The 22200-nt window shown below is 38.7% G+C and overlaps 1 long non-coding RNA gene across 3 annotated transcripts in view; it reads left to right on the top strand.

The window, feature by feature from the left end:
• Nucleotides 1-22200, top strand: part of LOC311604535 — a 61164-nt gene that overhangs the window by 2345 nt on the left and 36619 nt on the right. The gene's annotated exons all lie outside the window — the stretch shown is intronic.

Genomic DNA, 22200 nt, shown 5'->3' with positions numbered 1-22200 from the left:
CAGGAAATTGTCGCGAATGGAATGCCTTTCACATAATAACAGGTATTTTCAGATATTTGACAATCTTATTTGAAGGCTTGGCTGATGGTTTCTTACATCTCTTAGTGGGCGGCTCTCTTGTTATTTTCTGTCTTTGAAGAGAGGGTCTTAGGTGTCCCCTGTATTGACTATGTATCCAAAAATGACCTTAGCTTCTGATCTTCCTACCTCCATTTCCCCAGGGCTGAGATCACAGGAGTGTCACACTCTCAGTATTGTGCAATGCTGGTGATGGCACTCAGGGTTCTGGGCATGCCCAGCAGGCACTCCATCCACTGGTTAAATCCCCAGCCCCTTCCTTCCAATTATTTCTGTTGTCTTTATATAAAACCAGAAGAACATACTGATAGGGAATTTAGGGCTAGACACATTTGGAATTTTCTTGATTTAGAATTTCTTTTTATGGTGTCTGCTGTGATACTTCCTTATGAATTCCACAATTAAATGCCATGCTATACAAAATGAATTATGTAACATGTATTGGCATAGAATATTCTAAAAGAATTAAATATAGTAAAAGATGTTTTCAGATTCAGTTATAAAATTTGAAAGCATCCATTTGCTTGTGAATAATTAACTTCCTAATTATAAGATCCTTCTCGGCTCTTGTAAGTACTTCTCATCGCTTATAATAGCTTATAATAGAGAAAATTGCCCTTTTCTGTTCTTCACTATGCCTGAAAGATAGATTTTTGATATATGCTAAAACTTTAATATTTTCTTTCTCTAGATTAATCTTCGTCAATGGATATTTCATCAGAACGTGCATTTAAAACCATGTTGAATAGTTGTTTTGAAGTTTTGTCAGGACAGGAAGCTTCAGATGAAAGCACCAAACTAAAGCTGTCAGTGGAGGCTTCTCCTGGTTTCCCCTCAGGGAGCTCCTCTCTCTGTAGCTGTGATGGCTATGTTGTCTACTCTTTGCTCTCTCACATTCTCATTAGGCAATAACTCTGCTCATCCAGGGAGTCTGTGCCATGAATCAGAACTTCCGGTTTCTGGAGCTATGCTCCTGTGCGAGTCCACAAGGAAGGAGGGAGCTGACAAAAGGGAACTACCGGCTTCAAAATTCCACACTTCCCAGGTAGAGTGAGGATGCTAAGGATGCAGGAGAGGCATGAGTGGGTTTCCTGGTAGGGAAGCATTATTTAATCCCCAGGTCACCTTGGAACGACTGAGGGTAAAGCTGGGCTGTAACAGCAAATTGCTTCCTGATAAAAATCTCTTTTACTGGAATACTTGACTACAAGAGTTTTGGCTTTTTTTTTTCCCCTCAGAGCCACCCTTTGTCTCTCCTCCAGTTTCCATGACAACTATTCAAATTGTTATCTGAAATCCTGGATGAAACTTATGTAACTCACTAGTGAGAGTGCTAGTACCTTTCAGATTCTGCCCAGAGCAACAGGAAACTCAGCAGATAAATTATGAGTGAATAAAGGAAGATTTACTGAACATGTAAAAGTCTTCACCACTGCTTTCTTTAAACATTTTTACCTCTCTAATGCAATTGAAATTATTCAATTAACTTACAAAAGACTTTCAGAAAAATATCCCTATTTAGTTTTAATTAATTCTTGTCATGTAGTTATTAGCACAGTGGTAATGTTTTGAAATGCTGTTAAAATTGAACGAGACCTATCCAAGTTCTTTCAATGTTTATTATCTTTTCAGAGTGAGAAATTCTAAGGAAATGCTCCAAAATGAACATTCTACAAAGTGAAAGAATTGACAATGAGAGAAATATACTAAAATTGTTAGTATCTGTGTAGCATTTCACAATTAAATGGCATCTTTAGATGCAATGATTTTGCTTGTTGCTATAGAGAGAGACACCAAGGCCAATGTTCAGAGTAACTAGAAGGCAAATAATATTGAACATAAAAAGATATCTCTAGAAATTAGAAAGATGAACATAGTTAACAGTCACTCACTTTTATATGACATTAAAAACAAGCCCATGAAAATGCAACCAAAGGTAAGCAAATATAGAAAAAAAAAAGTATTCATCTTAGGCCAAGTCCTAGTTCGGGGAGATGACGATTCCATTGGAAGAGTGTGTGCCGCACAAGTGTGAGGACATAATGCCAACCCTAGAGCCAGAGGAAGCACAGCAAAGCATGCCTCTAATCCCAGAGCTGCGGTTGTGGTGGTGAGTGCTTGTGGGTAGAGATAGGCAGACCCCTTGCTCTCTCTGACCGAGTCATCTAGCTAAATCAGTAAGCTCCGGTTCAGTGAGACACTCTGTCTTAAATAAGCCAGCAAGGAATTGAGAAAGAAGCTTGATGCCAGCTTCTGACCTCCCCTTGCATACTCACATGCATGTGCACTCCTATAACCCTAAACACATCTTTTCACATATCACACACTTAGACCTCTGTTTCCTAACACACACACACACACATACACACACACACACATACACACACACACACATACACACACACACACACACACACACACACACACACACACAGAGACAGACAGACAGACAAACAGACAGACAGACAGAGACAGAAAGAGAGAGGGAGAGAGGGAGAGGGGGGCTACAGGTGAGATTTTACATTTATTTAGAAGCTATAAATTAGAACTAGGTATGTAACCTAGTTGGAAGAGTGCTTGCCTAGTGTGAGGCTCTGATTGGATATGCTTGCACTTCATAAAACACGGCATTCGGACGTGTGCCTGTAATCCTAGAACCCAGGAGGAGAAGCTAGAAGAATAAGTTCAGAAGAAGAGCTAGAAGAAGTGCATGGTCCTCCTCTGCTGTGTAACAAGAAAGAAAAGGAAAAAATGACTGTTGATCTTTGGAAAGTACTTAGATTAAATTACCGACCATGTCATTCCAACAGGTTGAGAAGACTATAAAGAAAAAAAAATCTGACTATTAGGGTTGGAGAGATGGTTCAGAAGTTAATAGCACTTTTTTTTTTCAGTACCCAGTTCCAGGGGATCCTATAAATCGTATGTTTAAGTTTGTTTTTATTAGATACGGGAGTCTTTGCTGTGGAAGACAGGAGATTGGAGAGACTTGATCATGGATGTTGAATAGGCAAATGGATTATGTGGCAAGCTTGTAAGCAGCTAGTTGGGGTTAAGGAAAAGCTGGCCTAACTACTTTCATACATTGTTATGTTATGAAAATCCTTTCGTTATTGGAAAGACGCTTGACCCAGATGATGTGAAGGCTCATACAACACTCCGAGGCAGCTTTCAGACAGAATTTGTATCCCATTTTAATCATTTGAGAAGATAATTTAGAGACAAAGAAACTCAAATTGGACTTTAATCATCTAGATTCTTCATAATTGAATGAATGTGATAAATACTTAATCAGGAACATAGTTAGGATTCATAGTTCATTGTCATGCTGTGTGTGGGTTCTAGGTTTAGCTAGAAAATCTTTCCCAAGTTTCAGTGTATTTAAAAAATATTTATTTATTTACTTTACATTAGTCTCAGCCCCCTCCCTCCTCTCTTCCTAGTCCTACCCTCCCACCCTCTCCCCCCTTTCCCCTCTCCCCTTCTCCTCAGAAACGGGGAGTCCTACTGTCCAGCAACTCACCCCAGCAGATCAAGTCACATCAGAACTAAGCACATCCTCTTCCCCTGAGGCTAGCCAGGGCAGCCCAGCTAGGGGAAAGGGATCCAATGCAGGCAACAGAGTCCATGTCAGAGACAGCCCCTGCTCCACTTGTTAGTGGACCCATATGAAGACCAAGCTGCCCATCAGTTACATATGTGCAGGAAGTCTAAGTCCAGTCCATTTGTGCTCTTTGGTTGGTGATTCAGCCTCTGTAAGCCCCCATGGGCCTAAGTTAGTTGACTCTGTTGGTCTACTTGTGGAATTCTTGTCCCCTCTGTGCCCTTCTATCTTTAATGCCACTCTTCCACATGTCTCCCTGCACTTGGTCCCCTGCTGAGTGGAGCTTATCCTGTCTGCAAGGATAGCAGAGCATCATTACTACTGTCAGGGGTTGGCTCCCTGCTATGGGTGGGTCTCTGCTTGGGCCCGTCATTAGTTGGCATTACCTCAGTCTATGCTCCATCTTTATACCTGCACAACTTGTAGGCAGGGTACATTTGGGGTCGAAGGTCTTCTGGGTGGTTCAGTGTCCCCTTCCCTCCTCTGGAAGTCTTGCCTGGCTAGGAGGTGGTCACTTCAGTCTCTATGTCCCCGCTGCTAGAAGTCTCAGCTCAAGTCACCCCTCACAGGAGCCTACCCTGTCACAAGTCTCCAGCGTGTCGCAGGAGACAGACAAGCCCTATTGCTTGCCCTTTTCCCTCCCTGCCCTCTCATTTCTCACCCCCACTTTGCCCACATTTGATCCCCACCCTCATTCCCCTCCTCACACCCCATTCCCTCTCTTCATCCACTTCCGGTGTCTTCTCAAGAGAGGAATCTCAAATGGCTGAGAAACACTTGAAGAAATGTCCAATGTCCTTAGTCAGCAAGGAAACGGAAAATCAAAATGACTCTGAGATCTCATCTTACACTCGTCAGAATGGCTAAGATGAAAAACTCAGATGACAGACAGCACAGGCCGGTGAGGATGTGGAGAAAGTGGAAATCTCCTCCATAGCTGGTGGGAGTGAGAACATGTACAACCACTTTGGAAATCAATCTGGAGCTTTCTCAGAAAGTTGGGAATAGGTCTACCTTAAGACCCAGCTGTACCACACCTGGGCATATGCCCAAAAGATGTCCCCCAAGCTTCCACTGTGATAAGGAGAAACACCAAGTCAAGTGCTGCTTGCTGGTTGATGCATCCTTCAGTTTGAAAAAAAAAAAACTTATTATTGTTTTCATGTTAGTTTAGCACAACCTTGGTATTAACACAAAAATTAATATGTAATTTTCTCTTGATTCAAGGAGGCCATAAAAAACTACCGCAAGTTCAACCAACGTAATTTAAGTCATCTAAAATTGTTCTTATATCTAGCAGTATTTGGATGAGAAAGAAGTCCCTTAGTGATTTTGGAAAAAAAGCAATCCAACTTTTTGGATAATCTAAGTGGTGCCAATACTGTCTTGAGACAGAAAATACAGGTGATATGAATAAATAAATAAACACATAAATAATGGCGTGCAAGAACAGAATAGAAAAGGTTAAGTGGCTATGTTGAAAAATCCAAAACTAAATCTTGTCCCATACTCTTCATGCCTCAGACTCTTTCATCACGTTGGCTTTTAGCTCCACAAAGTTGCTTCGTTGAGTACATAGAGAAAGTTCCTCATCATAATTTGAACACAAAAATCTTGACATAGATAAATACATGTAATCATGTCAGGGAAAGGGAGAAAGAAAGTTATCTTGATAGTTTTTGTGTATCCTGTGCAGTTTAGATTTTATTCCTAGGAAGGTTTTCCTACTTACTTTAAAATCCATTTTTGGTTTACCGCCTGTATTGTCCTTGGCTGGTGCCTTAGTTTGAGTGGGACCCCTGAGCCCAAATCTGCCTATCATAATGTTCTACTTGTAGATTTCTAGGACCCTCTGGATCCTTCTACTTTGCCATTCTCCCATGCTTCTCTCATCTAGAGTCCCACTAGAATGTCCTCCCCTCTGTCTCAGTTTCCCTACCCAGATCTAGCCAATGGACAGAACACTCTCCACAGTAGAGTGGAGAGTGGGATATGACTTTCTCACATACTCTGGTGCCTCACCTTTGACCATGTCCCCTGGAGGGGGAGACCTGGTGGCACTCAGAGGAAGGACAGCAGGTTACCAAGAAGAGACTTGATACCCTATGATCATATAGAGGGGGAGGTAATCCCCCTTAGGAACAGTCATAGGGGAGGGGAGTAAGGGGAAAATGGGAGGGAGGGAAGAATGGGAGGATACAAGGGATGGGATAACGATTGAGATGTAACAAGAATAAATTAATAAAGGAAAAAATCCATTTTTGCTGTTTTCTGATCTCAAGCTGAAAATACTTTTAAGTTGACATGCTACTTCTATGAAAAACTTGTGTACAAAAAAATTAAAGGTTTGTGAGAAACTTTTGCTGTGACATAACCTTAGTGGAAAATTAGTTTCATTGATTCACAATCAGACATGTTTCTTTTTGTAGAAACACACTTTAAAATTTATTGGTCTTTGTGTTTAAAAAGTTAAAATATGGGAGAAGAGAGATGGGATGGGATCAGGCTATAAAATGAATAAATTAAAAAAATGAAAAGAAAAGAAGAAAAATACAGCCTGGTATAGTAAATAATTTATCAAATTTCACTGTATTGAATTGGCCAATATCAGTAAGCTAAAAAAAAAAAAAAAAAAAAAAACATGATTCTATTATAATTTATCCTTTTAAAAAATGTGTACAGTCTGGTATCATCTGATAAAATTTTGAAAATCTTACAGAATATTGCATTTATTGAAACTTTCAATAGTTGAATGATATGTAAGGACTTGTTTCACTTTTATAGTATAGAGAATGACCATATATTTTACTATAAGAGGTAATTTCCTGTAGTGTTGACTGCGCCAAGACGGGCAAATTATCACTAATTTCTATGAACTATTTTGATAGTCTGTTTCCCAAATGATTATCTTGTTCTATATTTAGTGTATAATCTTTTAGTTTAATAGATCAACAGTTTATATTGAGTAGATAACTCAAAATGTATTATTTAACCTTATTTTTTGATATTTCTCAGGACAGATCAATTCAAACAGAACTGCCTGGCACATGCTATATATTCTATCAGGGAAAGGAAAGCAGCAGGCCAGTCGAGGTTCAGGATACACTGACCAGATTGGGTTCTATAGCTATGTATCCAACAAGGATAAACATGTTTATAAATCAAATGTAAATGTTTGTCACAGAAGGCATGAGATGACATCTAAAAACAATCTAGGGGACAAATGCACCTGAGGTAAAAGGCCTTTTGCTTTTGTTGTTGTTGTTGTTTTGTTTTGTTTTGCTTTTTCTGGAGTCTCTTCACCATGCATCACTCTTACCATCCTTTTGACCTTGTTCAGACACACCTCTTGACGCTACAAGCTTGCCAAGTACCACCTACCACGAGAAACACTGTTGCCATCATATTCCCCACAGAGTGTGGTCGTCATCCCACAGATTTCAGTCCCAGGATTCTAGACTGCCCTGTCTCCCTTCTGTTACATCATCTGTAGCCCTACCGGTTGTTGTAAAAACGAACATTTCTATCTAGACATTTTCTGCTAAAATATTTACAGCCTGAGTTGTTGGGAGAATTTATTGTAAGGAGGAGAAACCTACTCTGGCAGACTTAAGCAGAATTGTAATTTACTGGGAGAGCGGATTCAGTCCACACTAAGAAAATAAGCAGAGCGAAAGGAAGACGCTGCGCGGCTAAGTCTGCCTGACTTAGTCCTGCCGCTTGTAAGAGCCTAGCTTCAGCATTCGGAGAGGGGCCATTTTGCTACTTGTCATAAAAGACATTGTCAAAATGGGAAATTAATATCTGCAGGAGGTCTCAATTTTCCCCATCTAAATTGCTCAGATTGCTGACTTTTAGAATAGACTTTGAAATGCCCGTGATTTTCTTTCTGTTACAACGTTTTTCTATCTAAATCTCACTCACATCCCAATTTTCAGCTTAGAGCTCACTTATCTTGGAGACTTCCTCTCTATCTCATATCCAGATTAGATATTCTTCTATGTCCTAGTACAAAAAAGGGCACGTAAATTGTTAGTATTTTACTTGTAACTACAAAATTTCTTTGATTGGACAAATCCTCCCATATCTCTACATTAGTTTATTCTTTGCATTTAAATGATACATGCCACAAAGTAGATGCTCAATAAACATGTACTGATGAAGAAAATAATTAGTGAATATTTACTGATATTTCTTTAAAAAATAAACTTGCAGTTAATTGCCATCTTTTCTTTTTACCTCCTTTGCTAAAGGAGGTTTGTTTTTGTTGTTGTTGTTGTTGTTGTTTTTGCAATTAGTTGGCAAGGAATTATTTGTGAAGTACAGAAAATGGATGTAGGGCAAGGACCCTGAGCTGTATTCTTTGATATAGACCACACTTTTTCTACAATAACTGTTTCCTTTCTGTAATGACTCAGCTTTTCATTTCCCTTGCAGTAACAGTGATGTGGGCCTCAGGGTTCTACTTGTATTTCTGGTGCTGTAATGAAATCCCTGGATAAAAGGCAACGTAGGGCAGATACAGACCATCCTAGTGAAGAAGTGTAAGTCGTGTCAGGAGCTTGGAGCAGCTGGTTACATTGTATCCATAGTTAAGAGCAGAGGGCATTGAATGTATACAGGCCTGCTTGCTTTCTCTTTCTTATAAAATTCAGGACCTCCTGCCTAGGAAATGGTGCCACCCATGGTGAGCATAGTCTTTCTGTATCAATTAACAACAACAACAACATCAAAAATCCCCATAGACACACTTACAGAACAAGTCAGTTTATTAAGGCTCTCTTCTCAGGTGTTTCAAGATCTTATACAGCTGACAGAAACTAACCATGACATCTGGGGTACTTGATATATTTCTATTGTATAATCCTCATTCTTGGGGATCAGTGTTTTTTGCCTGCATACTACTTAAGGGGGTACTATATTAATTGTGTACCATTTCCCTTTAATTGGCTATTTTGACATTCAAATGTCCTCTCTAATAAATGTATGAATAAGGAATTCTTTTTTATTGTTTGAAATTCAAGTTGTAAATTCTCTAGAAAATGGATTGAGAGAGGCTTTTAACTTTAAAAAGTTATTTATTATAATTTATTCACATTACATCCTGATTGCTATCACCTCACTCGCATCTTCCAGCGGATCAAGAGATTTTAAAACTAAACATCTGCTATCGTTAAATATAATTTTGAATGAAAGGCTCTAAGCCACTGGTTCTCAACCTTTCGAATGCTTTGACGCTTTAAATCCAGTGTCTCATGTTGTATAAAATTATCCATTGCATCTCCATAAGTGAAATTTTGTTACTGTTTAAACAATTATAATGTAAATACCTGATAATGCAGAATATTTGTTGGGCTATCCTAAAGACGTCATGACCCACAGATTGAGAACCACTGTTCTAAGCAAAAATTCCTGTCATCATTCATCATATTCTCATTATTTCAGGTAGGATAATTATATTAGGTTTTTAGAATCTAGAGTGACAACAGAAACAACAAAATCCAATCCCTGCTTTGAAAGTAACTCGTTACTGTCTTAGTTAGTGTTCTTACTGCTGTGAAGAGACATGGCGATCACAACAACTCTTATCAAAGGAAATCATTTAATTGGGGCTGGCTTATAGTTCTAGAGGCTTAGTACTTTATTGTCATGGTGGCAAGCAGTCAGACATGGTGCTGGAGAAGGAGCTGAGAGTTCTACATCTTGATCTGCAGGCTGCAAAAGTGACTATAAGCCACAATGGGGGTAGTTTGGGGACATGAGACCTCTCAGCCTCCCTCCAGATGGACAGACTTCCTCCAACGAGGCCATATCTACTCCCAAACGGCTACGCCTTCTAATAGTGCCACTCCCTTTGGGCCAAGTAATCAATCACTGGTGTCTATGATGGCCATTCCTATTCAAAACCCCACACATGCATACGTCATTCACTCTAAACAAAACTACAAATTAAATAGAAACATGAACGGAGAGTTTCCCAAGAAGAGGAAGAACGTCTGGAAAGATGGGACAATTCAAACACACACACACAGATTCCCACGTGATAAAATTCCCATGTGATAGAATTCCCTAGTGATAGAAATATCTTATGAAGCATTGGTGAAAAATGATGACCATTTTTCTCTTCCTGCAGAAATCAGACCACCACTGTAAAGGTATTTACTCATGGGTACCTATAATATGCCCTATAACACTATCCTAAAATAATTCAATAATTACAGATACAGCTTTCAAACCATCATCAGGCATCTCATTGAAATTTATGAGTCTCCTAAAAAACTCAGCGATCTTTCTCCCAGGATTCGGGAGCTTTCCGGGTCTTTGGAAGGAAAATTACCTCGGTTCAGGTCGCAGTATAGTATGTGTTTCTCTGTCCTTTGTTGACCAAAGAGCCTCCGTATTTTCTTGCCATGTGGTTCTTTCCATAGGGATTTTCTGGATGTAGGGACGGCTTCCTTCTGTATAAATGAGACTCCAGGGCAGAGATTGAAGGTCTTTTCAAAGTCTGATATCAGAAACATTCTCTCTAATTTTTGCTGCTCTACTTGTTAGGAGTGATTCTCCAAGTCTTTCCCACACTCAAGGAAAGGAACATAAGAATGTGCATACCAGGAAGCAGGAAGTTGGCAGCTATCTTGCAGGCTGCCTCCCACAGGTTAGAAATAACTTTAACGAAGAGGTTATCTTAAGATGCTAGCAGTGAATAGAGGAAGTAGGCAAGAGGCTTTTCTGACTTACATAACAACTGTGTGACGGGCATGTGGCATCAGGGCCCTAGCCTGGATAGGTAATTGTATTTAAACAGTTCTTTTAAAAGCACCCAAATCAGTGCTTTTCAATAGCAAGTACATAAAACAATATGCGATATTAAAATCTTTTGGAGTTCCTAGCTTTTAGAAAGATGAGGATATCACAACTGAGAAATTGGATCATGTAATACTAAAAAATAGGGGGGGGGGGAAGCTCATGGATAAAATTTAATCATTTATAGTATTTCAAATAATTGAATTAAAATGTTTAGACATTGAATGGATGGAAATACATCTTGCTCATTTGTCTTTTAGATGTGTATGCATATATTATGTAGGAATTTTATGTTTGACATTGGTTATCTGAGGGAAGGATACTCTTTGAAAAAAGAACCAATTCAGTTTAATACATGATTTTATATGCTTTATTAAATATTCCATTGACTGGGCTTTCTTATGATTGATTACCTCTGTATTTTAAAAATATTTTTGGGCTCAATAGATAATTTTCTATTTGTATTCCTGTAAATTGTTTTCAAGTTTATCATGACATTCTGGTAGCATTTGAATGACATGAAAATTCTCTATGAATTGCAGATGAATACGTTTATGTCTAGGTATCCAGGCCTCAATGCATAGAAATAGTTATATTTTTCAAATGATGACATTGTGAAGTTAGATTTTCCTTGGAAGTATAAAATCAATTTTTAAACTAGAATAATCTATGGTTATAATGAGTTGAGGGGATCTTTTCTGGCTTCACACTGAGATTCCATTAGCTGCATTTTAGGATTGTTGCACACACAGATGTGCAGACCCCATGGAATGCTGTTTTTAGCTGCCCTGGACCATTCAAGTGACATAAAGTTTGAATGGGTGGCCTAAAGCCAAAGCCTTTGGAGAGCCTTAAAAGTCTGAGAATAAATGTTATGGTGTCAATTAATGGTGATGTCTTCAAATCCGTGAGCTTATTTCTCCAGAGTAAATGTTTTGCTGGGGGAACTTCCAGAAACAATGGGCTTTTCAGAGCCAGTGAGCTCTCCAAGTGAAAAAGCCTCTGTGCTGTCTGTGCTGAGAATGAGCAAGCCAGAGCTGTGCTTTTAGAAATCCTCACCATCCTTGAATCAAAACACAGCTAGCCCATTTCACAAGGTAAAAGAAATCAGTATCACATTTTTATTCATTTAATTGTATCTGCAGGAGTAATTTGAATCACTTTACAGTGTTCCTTAGTATGAAGTGGCTTATTTTATAATTTCTGAACCTCAGTCAGTAAGGGATGTTGTAGTAGAAGAAAAAAGTCTTTGTCATTCTTAGGAATGAAAATCCAGAGTTAAAAAAAAATATCTCCAATCTCCAATCATTTGAATAATATCCATTTACTCTTTTATTGTCACTTGATATTTAAACATATTAAGATTAAAAAAAATAACACGGTTGGTCAGCTAATCCATCTGTTAATTTATTAGTAATTCCACTGGTATTTTTAAAAATATGGTCTTATAATCACCTGTAGTGTGCATCCCATGTTTAGACAGGGAGTGGTTACAAAACTGCAGTGAAGGTGACAAAAAGGGAAGTCAATATAGTACCTCCTAGGAAAAAAATAAATCCAGTGCAAAGCATGCAAGATGAAGGGAAACTTGTGAAGAAATGATGTTAAAATATCCAGAGGTGAAAACAGAGAGGGAATTGTAAGAGACCTTGCATTATCCATCCAGCTGTAGCTGAACCACATAAAATACCGCTGAGATTTCCCACTGGCTACAGCTCTACCATTTTGCCTATTACGGAGGTGACAGACTCTCTACTTACATCGCCCTTGTGAGAAGACCTCTAGAGTATTAAATCCAGTCCTGTACGAGTCAATGGCAAAGAATGAGAAAGTCTGAAGGGGGTTTCATGAAAAAAAAACAAACAAAAACAAAACACAGCACTCTGTAGGAAATAATATAGGATCACAGGGCAGAAAGTGATCTGGAAAGGTCATTTAATCTCCCAACCTGCCTCTGGATGTGATTGCTTTAAACCACTGAATCTGAGGAAAGGAATTGTACAGCATTTCTTGACTGTGTTACTGGTTGTGTGTGTGTGTGTGTGTGTGTGTGTGTGTGTGTGTGTGTGTGTGTGTGTGTGCAGAGTCTCTTTTGCCCAGGCTTTCCTTGAACTAGCCACGTAGCTGGGGGTAGCATCTTTCTCCAGAATGCTGTGAGATCCAGCATGTACCACCATGCCCAGTTTCAGGCCATGCTGGGGACTGAACCCAGGCCTCAGTGTTTGCTAGGCAATAATTTACCAATCGAGCTACAATGCTTATAAGAAGACACACATTTGGATGTTTAACCCAAAGCTCAAAATGCTCATGAAACTATGGTGCTTTTTGTAAACACAAACAAATTGTTGTATTTTAATTATAATGTGAATGAAAGTATATGCCGTTCCCAGCATTCTGGGAAGCTTTCCTCACTTCTCCGTAAGTAACAGTCTTACTCTGCACTGCCCCATGGGGCAACACTAAAGATGTTCTTTTTCTACACTTGTTTGCTTTCTGTGCTTTTGAGAAATACATTAATGGAATCATTTTGTGGTCTTTCAGGAAGGTTCTTTTTTCAATATTGTATAATTTGACCAGTTACTGTTCATTGTGACTCTACCATGGAATTTGTGGTACATTCATCTTACTCCATGGAGACTTGTTTTCACTTTATTTATTAACGATAAAGTTTTTTTTTTTTATTCCTGCCCAAGCACCCGGAAACAAGAAGATGGTTCTTGTTTGGGGAAATATCGCCAGGGAAGTTGCTAAGCCATAGACAATGTACATGATTATTTCTACAGAATCAACTCTCTCATACCATCAGCTCTCTCAAGTCACAGTTAGTGTCCGAGTATAAGAATTTTTGTTGATTCTCAGTCTTACAATACTTAGCAGTGTGATTTCAAAGCTGCATTCCTTCTCAAGGCACTGAATGGTCTTTCATTAAAGTCTTATCTTGCATTCTCTTGAGTAATGAAGCTGAATATCTGTTCACATATTCTTGTTGGATGTTTTGACATCCTTTTTCTTCTGAAATGCTCATTCTGACTTTGATTATTTAAAAATGCCCATTAAGAAAATTGTAGCCATTTGTGTGTAACTATTTGAAATGAGTTCATCTTTGATATGAAGCACTGGAGATGGCTTGAGGTCACTTCTTTATATGTCTTCTCCCAGGTAAAGAAATAAAACGGAGAATTTCTTGAGGATGAGTTTATGGGGAAGGTCTGAAATTGATGTATATGACTTCTAATCACAGTCTGCTGGTTAAAAGTTAATTTAGCTGTAGGAGTGTCTGTCATTAGCTATAGGAAAATGCTATGATGCTGATTAATGAGGGAGTTCAGAAGGGAGCTCTTTCACACCTAATCACATCATAAAATTCCTCTTTAGAGAGGGGTTTTAGAAAACAAATCATCTTGGTGCCCTAATCAAATCTGCCTACCATGGTATGTAGACCTTGTCTCTAGTAAAATCTACAATTGTAACATTCCTTTTAAAAGTTTGAATATATATATATATATTTCAGTAAATATCTTCCACCTAGCTTTTTGTTAAACTAAATGCATTTCATATAAGTTCTTGTTGTATTGATTTTTCAGTGTTTCATACAATTTCAGAGTTCAGAAAGATCACAGAGGTCATCTGTTCCAATACTTATCCAATGCATAAATCCCCTCCAGCTGGTTAAACTCATTTTTAATTCCAAAGCTATTCTCCAAGCTTCTAGTCATTTCATCAGCAAACTTAATTAACAGAAACTCTATTCAATCTATTGACTCATGAGGCCAGCTTAACAAAATTAATAAATACATAATTTGGCTGACTGCACATGAGGTGAAAGACGTAGGGGTAATGTACATTACCTCTATGTCAGTAATTTCTACCATAATATTAACAAGCTATATTAGATAATCCTAAATTCACTTTTCTGTGGACAGAAAAAACCAAAGAGGTTTTACAACCACATCTCTTGAGGGATGAAAACTAAAATATTGTACTTGTAAGTTAAAATGTGCTAGGTGAATGAATTAACACCTCAGGTGAACTACAGGAAAAGAGACAGTTAATTCAATAACTGAGGCTTTTCTGAAATGTGTATGAGCTCTCCAAAAGGCTGGGGTAACTGCAGTCAGCACATCTTCTGTGGTATGGTTCATATGAACTGCACACGAAAAGCAGTCTCTCTGCTCGAGCAGTCTGAGCACTCCGATTCTTACATCCTTGCCTCATGTTCAAGTCTCAGTGAGGAGAAAAAGACAAAGCTACGTGTTATGCAAAATCTGGAATTTAAATATAATAAGAAAGATACAGTTGAAAATCTCTGGTCTACATTCATTAGTAAAATGGGCAAATTCCTCTTGTTGAGTGTGTTCTTTTATCTTTACCATTATGACAGTTCAAAAGGTTGTGCCATATCTACTGAAGATTAGCTGGTGATCAATTGTACATGAAAACTTATTTCTCAAGAGAGGAAACAGTAAGAAGCTCATCATAATTAATTACTTTTGTTGCAAGCCTATCGCCCTGTAGTGTGAATTGTAATTATGATTAAAACCTCATCAGCTTCTAAATTTTATATTATTTAAGTGGGTTTTCTTCGACCTCTAGACTGGCATTTGCAGAAGCACAAGAACATTTAACTTTAATAAGCCAAGTAAAAATTTGGCAAGGTCAACTTTCATTTCTAAAACTAATAGTTGATCTAAAAATATTAGTTTGACTCTCAATATTGTAAGCTTAGCTTATAAATATTATCTGATTATATATTAACAAAAACATTCATTTGGATGCAAATTTTGTTTAGCGTTTGATCCCTGTCACAGACCTGATGAATTAAATGCCTTTAAGTATATTAAACTAAAGTCAAGTTCCTTCTTTGTGTATTTAACTTATCTAAGTGACAAACCAAATACATTTTAGTGAGTTCTGAAGACTCTGCATAGAAACAGTATTCCATTTACAAAGACATGGTTCATTTTGATGTTTACTTTTTCCTTTTTTTGTTTCTTGTTTTTGGGTTTTGTTGGTGTGAATCAATCTCTTGACCAGGCTGGTTTGTAGCTCATTTGATGGCCAGAGACGACCTTGGATTCCTAATTTTCCTGCTGGGGTTGTAGGCAGGGCCTGCCATGTCTGGTTTATGCAGTGCTGGAGGTTAATCCAAGGACTTCGCCAGGGTTTTGTGCCTCAGGGTTTAAGAGGCAGAAGCTGATGAATCTGTGTCAGTAGGAGGCCACTCTGGTCTATCGGAGAGTGAGTTCCAAGCCATCAAAGGCTATGTAGAGGAGAGACCCTGACTCAAAAAACCAAACCCAATAAACAAACACATAAATAAATCAAAACTAAGTGTTGTACAAATGGATACTTTCAGGCATAGAGAGATAGCTCAGCAATGAGGAGCACTAACATATCTTCTTGAGGATCCAAGATTCCCAGCACCTAGCTGGCACCATCCCCCTCACCAGAGCCCCTGATTCACCCCACCACTTTGTATTTTCCTGGTTTCTGTAATCACTGTATAGTATACGGTCATGTCTATAGAATCATGGCTAAGAAACACGAGAGGGAGAGGGAGAGGGAGGGGGGGAGATGTTTGTCTTTCTGGGTCTGTATTACCTCACTCAGCATGGAGTACGTCCTACTTCCGTCCTTTACCTCCAGTCTCCTCATTTCATTTTCACGTCACATGAGTAGAATTACACTATGTATATGTACCACATTTTCATTATCCACTCATCAGTTGAATGCCATTCAAGTTGTTTCCATATTCTAGCTATCGAGACTTCAGCAGCAATGAGCGAGCATCCCTGTTGATTTTTCTAAGTTCTATAACATAAGTATATGGATAATGATGTCACTAATAAGGTTTTACTGATGAGTTCTGGAGGATAACCAAGAGAACCTGTCTTTTGGGCAGGTGCTAGTCTATGGGTCATAAGATAGATTTAGTTTTAGTTTTTTTTTTTTTTTCATAATCCCCCACACTGATATCCAGAGTGGCTTCCCCAGTGAATGAGGAGGGCTCACCTTTCCCTGCATCCTCCCCAGGGAGTTGTCATCAACTGTTCTCTTGACCTTAGGCGTTCTGACCGGGATGAGATGAAGTCTCGAAGCTGTTTTGGTTTTCATTTTCCTCCTTGCTAAGGTTGTTGAAAACTGTCTCAGATGTTCATTAGTCATTTTTATTTCTTCTTTTGAGAACAGGCTGTTAACATCCATAGTCCATTTTTTTAAATTGGCTATTACTTTTTGTGGAACTATTTTTCTTTAGAGTTATATATATATTCTGGATACTAATCGTCTAGCAGATATATAACTGTCAAAGATTTTCTTCCACTCTGTTGGATTCCTGATAAAAGTTGAGAGTTGAATTAATCTATGTTTATAAAATAAGTCATTTGGGTCATTTCCAAGTACTATGTCCATTGAACAAAATAATAAGTTTTTACCTAGGGCCTGTGACCGATCTAGCCAGAGCTTCTTGGCTCTTTAGTGGTACCAATATAGCTTCCATCTTAGGCCTTAGATCCAATCAGAAAATAGTTGATTACTCCAATTATAATTGTTCCATTATTGTAGAAGTGGGCATATCTTGTTAGGCCAGTCAATGCTCTATCGCTCAGAGTTCACATCTAGATAAGATTGATGATTACTTTTCTCCTCTGGTAGCATGCATAGCACCTACCATTACTAAGAAAGCTAGCCAGTGGGCATGAAGCCTCCATGTAAGTTCCAGGTTGATTTTTTCCAAGTTCTATAACATAAGTGTATGGATAATGATGTCACTAATAAGGTTTTGCTGATGAATTCTGGAGGATAACCAAGAGCACTGACAATAGCCTTTCATATTTGAGGTCTATGGAATAATATTTGTCCAACAGCTAACATTCTGGTCCTGAGTTTTTTTATTTGCTAGCATGTAATTCCAAGTTGATGTATTGCCCCCCCCCCATTATAAGGAAACTCCATTTTAACTATTTTCATATATACATAAGGAAATTTCTATAGCAGTAAGTTTCTCTATGCTTTTTCTTAAAAGACTTTTAATGCCAGTCTTCATTATGTTCCCTCTTTTTCCCCTGAGCTTCTCTACTCCAACCAATTTAATTCTTCCTGCTTGTTTTTTTCCCCCTTCCAGTGTGTCAAGTAATTTTTGAATGAATGCTAAATACTCCCAGGTTATTAGATATGCAATTTGAGTCTATTGAAGATGCTATCATTGTGCAGTGGGGGTTTTATCTTGCCCCTTAGAAGAGTTAGAACCAATGATTTTTACCTACAATAAGTTGACTCTTTTTGTTTATGTGTTAGCTGTATGACTTCTTGGTCTGCTTGTAGGCCTGCACATCAGAAGAGGACGGCAAATTCATTATAGATGATTTTACCCACCATGTAGTTGCTGAGAATTGAACTCGGAACCTCTAGAGAATCAGAGTAGCCAGTGCTCTTGAGTGCCGAGCCATCTCTGCAGTATCCATAGGTTGACATTTTGAGGTTGAGTTTCTGTTACAGTAAATACTGTTTTTAGTTCCCATAGATTTTTTTTTTGGTATGGCCTTTCAAGCATCTCAGTTGAAAGTTTGGAGCTCTTGCCGTGCTCCCTTTCCTTGCATAGGCTCTAGCAATATTTATCGCTCACTGATGCTCCTCGAAACTGCTAAAATGTATTCATTGGTTCATCTATCGTTAATGAGCTAGCAAATACTGCAAGGACAAAAAGTGTGCCAATTTTCACACTGCCCTTCTATGTCATACTTCCTGTGTATGTCTTAGAGATCTTAGCTATAAGTTTGCCTGTCAACAAAGTGACTGTGTGTGTGTGTGTGTGTGTGTGTGTGTGTGTGTGTGTGTGCGCGTATGTGTGTGTGTATGTGTGTACAAACTATCTTGTTAAGTTGTTATTTGGTGTTAAAATTGGTTCCATACCAACTAGCTCATTATAGCCAGAATTAAAAGGAACACTTTTATTCTTGGAAGTTTTTAAGGAATATTTCTATAAAGTAGTCAACACGAGTAACCGATAGATATTAGACATTTTTAGCAGTTTTATGTCTTGAGAAAACACTTTTAAAAATTGAAACTGTTTATATGCCTTACAGCAATTTCTCTGACAGAATTCTGGGCATATCTCCTCTGTCGGTATTTTAACCTGCTCATCAAATGGTAAAAAGGGCTTGCATTCTCAATATAATATAATCATGTAAAAGATAATACTGAGTTTAAGACACAGAATGTTATGTAATTCCATATAAAATGTTCTCAGTTACAATTTAAGATAAATTCTTATTTTAAAAGTGACAATATTTATGGGCATAAGTATAGCTCACTATTAGAATGTTTATGTAGCATGAGTAAGGCCCTTAACAACATACACACAAAATGCCAATATTATTATAAAGTACATGAAATATGAAACTATGTAGAGTAAAATTTCATATTGTTTTTATCAATTAAATTAAAAATCTCAAGTCTTTTGTACATACTTCTGGAATAAACATGGCTATTGATCTTTTGAGGTAAAACAGTCCTGTGTGATCACCCCCCTAAAGCCCTCAGGAGATGGGGTGGTAGGGATCATGAGCAGTCCTCTGGCGTGAGGGGGAAGAATCTGAAGATGTCATAAGGCTACTTGTGGGAGTCTCATGAACCCCTTTTCTCTGAACATCCAGTTGCCAGTAGAAAATACATTAATGTCCATTTGGAACAAGCCTTGTGGTGTGGCCAGGAAGTGGGCTCTTTTTCACTGTGTGGCTGCTTGGGAGACACCAGAGAATTCCTAAGTGTTGCGATAACCTGTGAGATGTCCATGCTCTTGCACTTAACCCAAAATAAGCCCATATGTTTACCAACTGGCCTGGGACAGAATATTTTATTTGGTTTCTTGGTACCCTCCCTATCAAGAGCACGTAGATGTTTCTTTATGCATCCCCAGGAAAAGTCCTGTACATCAAAATATTAGAGAAGAAAATATTTGATCATCTGATAAATGAGCCTTTCTCAATTACTCATATTTATGTAGCTATTAGACATACTGACATACATACCAGCTCAGAAGCTAAAGTTGTAAGGTAATAGGAAACCTTTGTGTTTTGAAGCACAGTCAGACATGCAAATTGTATAGTGAAACACACAAGGAAGAAGACACACCAAAAGTTCCTTTTTAACATGCTTATGAATAACTAATTATAAGCAATGGCTAAATATGACATGTTACATAAATTCTTCAGAGTAGTGGCCATTCAGTGTACACTGTGTGCTGACCAGTTCAATGTTATTTTTACAACAAGGGGAAATTTATGTGAATAATGAGAGGGCAAGATTTCAAGTTTCATCAATTCAACGAGTGTTTGATGTCACCATGCCAGTCACCATAGTGAACACTGATGGTAAATAAAGTCATGAGTCTTGCCTTTTGGAGACTTCCACATGCTAATGAGGGAAGCACGAGAGCAAATGTGCTGCTGGAAAGCAGATGACGATGTAAAAAGCATGGCAAGAAGAGTATTATGGTGAAGGTATAGCGACTTCTCTCTTGGAGATAAATGCTTCTTGATGGAACTTAGCCTATTTCTTAGAAGTTTTACATAATCAGATGTAATTGTGCAAATAATTTCCAACCATCTCCAACTCCACCAAGATGCTAGGTGGTTTCCAGTGTTTTATGTGTATTTAACTAACTCTTGTGTTCTCTGTCACAATGCCCTAAATCACCTCCCTCCTCCTTATACTGCTTAACAGATAAGGAAATAGGGTTTGAGATCTTTAAGAATTGGTCTACATTCATATAACTAGGAAATGGGGCAGATGGGGTTAAATGGGTAGGTCCAGAGACACGGTTGCAGGTGCCAAGACACTGAGTGAGCACTTGTTACGTGAGAGAAGGCCACAAACTAGAGGCATCAACATCATCTGCAAGCCTGGGAAATTTCAGGATCTTTTATCCAACCAGACCTGAATTTTAACACACTCTGGTGACGGGTAGGCACAGGTAAATTTAAGAATTCTTGCACACAGCTGGTGCATCCAAAGTTTGGGAGGAGACTCATTCTGAGTTAAAAGTCCAGACAGACTGTTTTCGGTTCTCTCAACTTGGTGGTGGCGTTTCAGTGGTGGGCAGATTATATATATATATTTACCCTGATGAAAATGAGACAATTTACTTTGTTGGAGTTTTGTTTTGTCTTGTTTTTGTTTTGTCTTGTTTTTATTTTTGTCTGCATGGCACAGTGATTATTATGCATTATCCTTTCAAGTAGACGCATGGAAACCGGAAGCTAACCGTGCCCCATGGAGGCACAATACAGGTGTATTTTCTTATGGGTATGTCGCTGGCTATAATACATTCTGATGACTGCTACCCTCTCCTTTCATTTCCCACCTTTCCTACAAGCATGTCTTCTTGTTTTGTTTTCCAACTTACTGAGTTTAGCAGGACTGTCTGTTTACGCATGGGTTAGGAGCTCTCCATTACAGCCTGGTGGGCTCACTAGTGGCTACATAACTAGACACAGCGATTGACAACCCTTTAGAGTATAATGTATCGTCTGTAGCTAATAGTTTGGAGTGGAGCAGTAAGATGCCCCCCGCACCTCCCCTGTGCATGTTTCACAGTCCACAGACTTAGTCTTGTGGCGACAGTGTCACCACCTTCGCTGCTGTGAGATTGTGATTGCTGTACCTGTGCTGTGCCCAGAGGTAGACTTTTTACAGTCCTTTCCCACATTCGGACACTCACCGTTCTTTCTGTTTCCTCTTCTGTGATTGTCTTCCGGCCTTAGTGGGGGCGGTGTAACTATATCTAGTTCAGGTCTGAGTACTTCACTGTCACCTTCTTACCACCGTATAATTTAAATTAAGGAATGCGTTGTAATAGAGGAACCAAGAAAATAATAGCATAAGCCATGCACAGGCATTGAAAACTCTGCGGCGGCTATATGCTGATGCTGAGGCGTGACGCCTCTGAGTCACCAAATAATTAGTTTAAAAAATATAGAAAGCCGAGTGCATAAAGTTCACTACAGAATTGTGCAAAGATTTAAACATGTTTAAGAAACGTTTTACAATTCACAGTGTCCTTCGGTCTACTGTTTACAAGAAGCTGTTAGCCGAGCTGAATGCCCTTCCAGGAGTGCACAAGGTCTGGGTCATCCTGTGACTCACCGTTCTTCCCCTCCCTCCCCCCAGCCACCAAGACACCTGGCAGGAAGGGGAGCGCGTTGCAGTATCTAGAGATGTCGACATATATTTTCTTCTGACAGGAGCAGGACTTTTTTTTTCCCCTCTCTGGGATATCAAAAGACAGCCGCTTCTGCCTGCTCAGGATCACCTCCAACAGCTCTGTGACCTTGCTCCTGTTTTTCAAGAGAGGCCTAAGACATGGCAGATGGATACAGAACTCTAGGGCAGGGTAGCTGAGGAGCTTCAGAATAGAAAAGGCGTGGTGGTGCAATTACACGCAACATAAACTGACATCAACATTTTAGACAAAACATACTATGTCTATGTAAGTATCAAGTAAAGTAAAGGAGGGGGCTCATTTATAATTCTTTTATTTATTCTTTAATGCAAAGCACATTTAAGCAACCAGGAAATCCTTCTTAGTGCCAAGGAGATCTATAAATCACTATAGTTTTTAAATATCGAAGAAAAGAAAAGATTGCCTCTAAGTGCTTCAAATCCCAGCAGGGTTTTTAATGAACCAAGTTTGGTTTTGATCAATACTGAAGCTA

The sequence above is a fragment of the Acomys minous genome (assembly GCF_964271855.1).
Source record: "Acomys minous genome assembly, chromosome: 9".
NCBI lineage: Eukaryota > Metazoa > Chordata > Mammalia > Rodentia > Muridae > Acomys > Acomys minous.
Note: the sequence above shows the minus strand (reverse complement) of the source record. Positions and strands in the feature narration are given on the sequence as shown.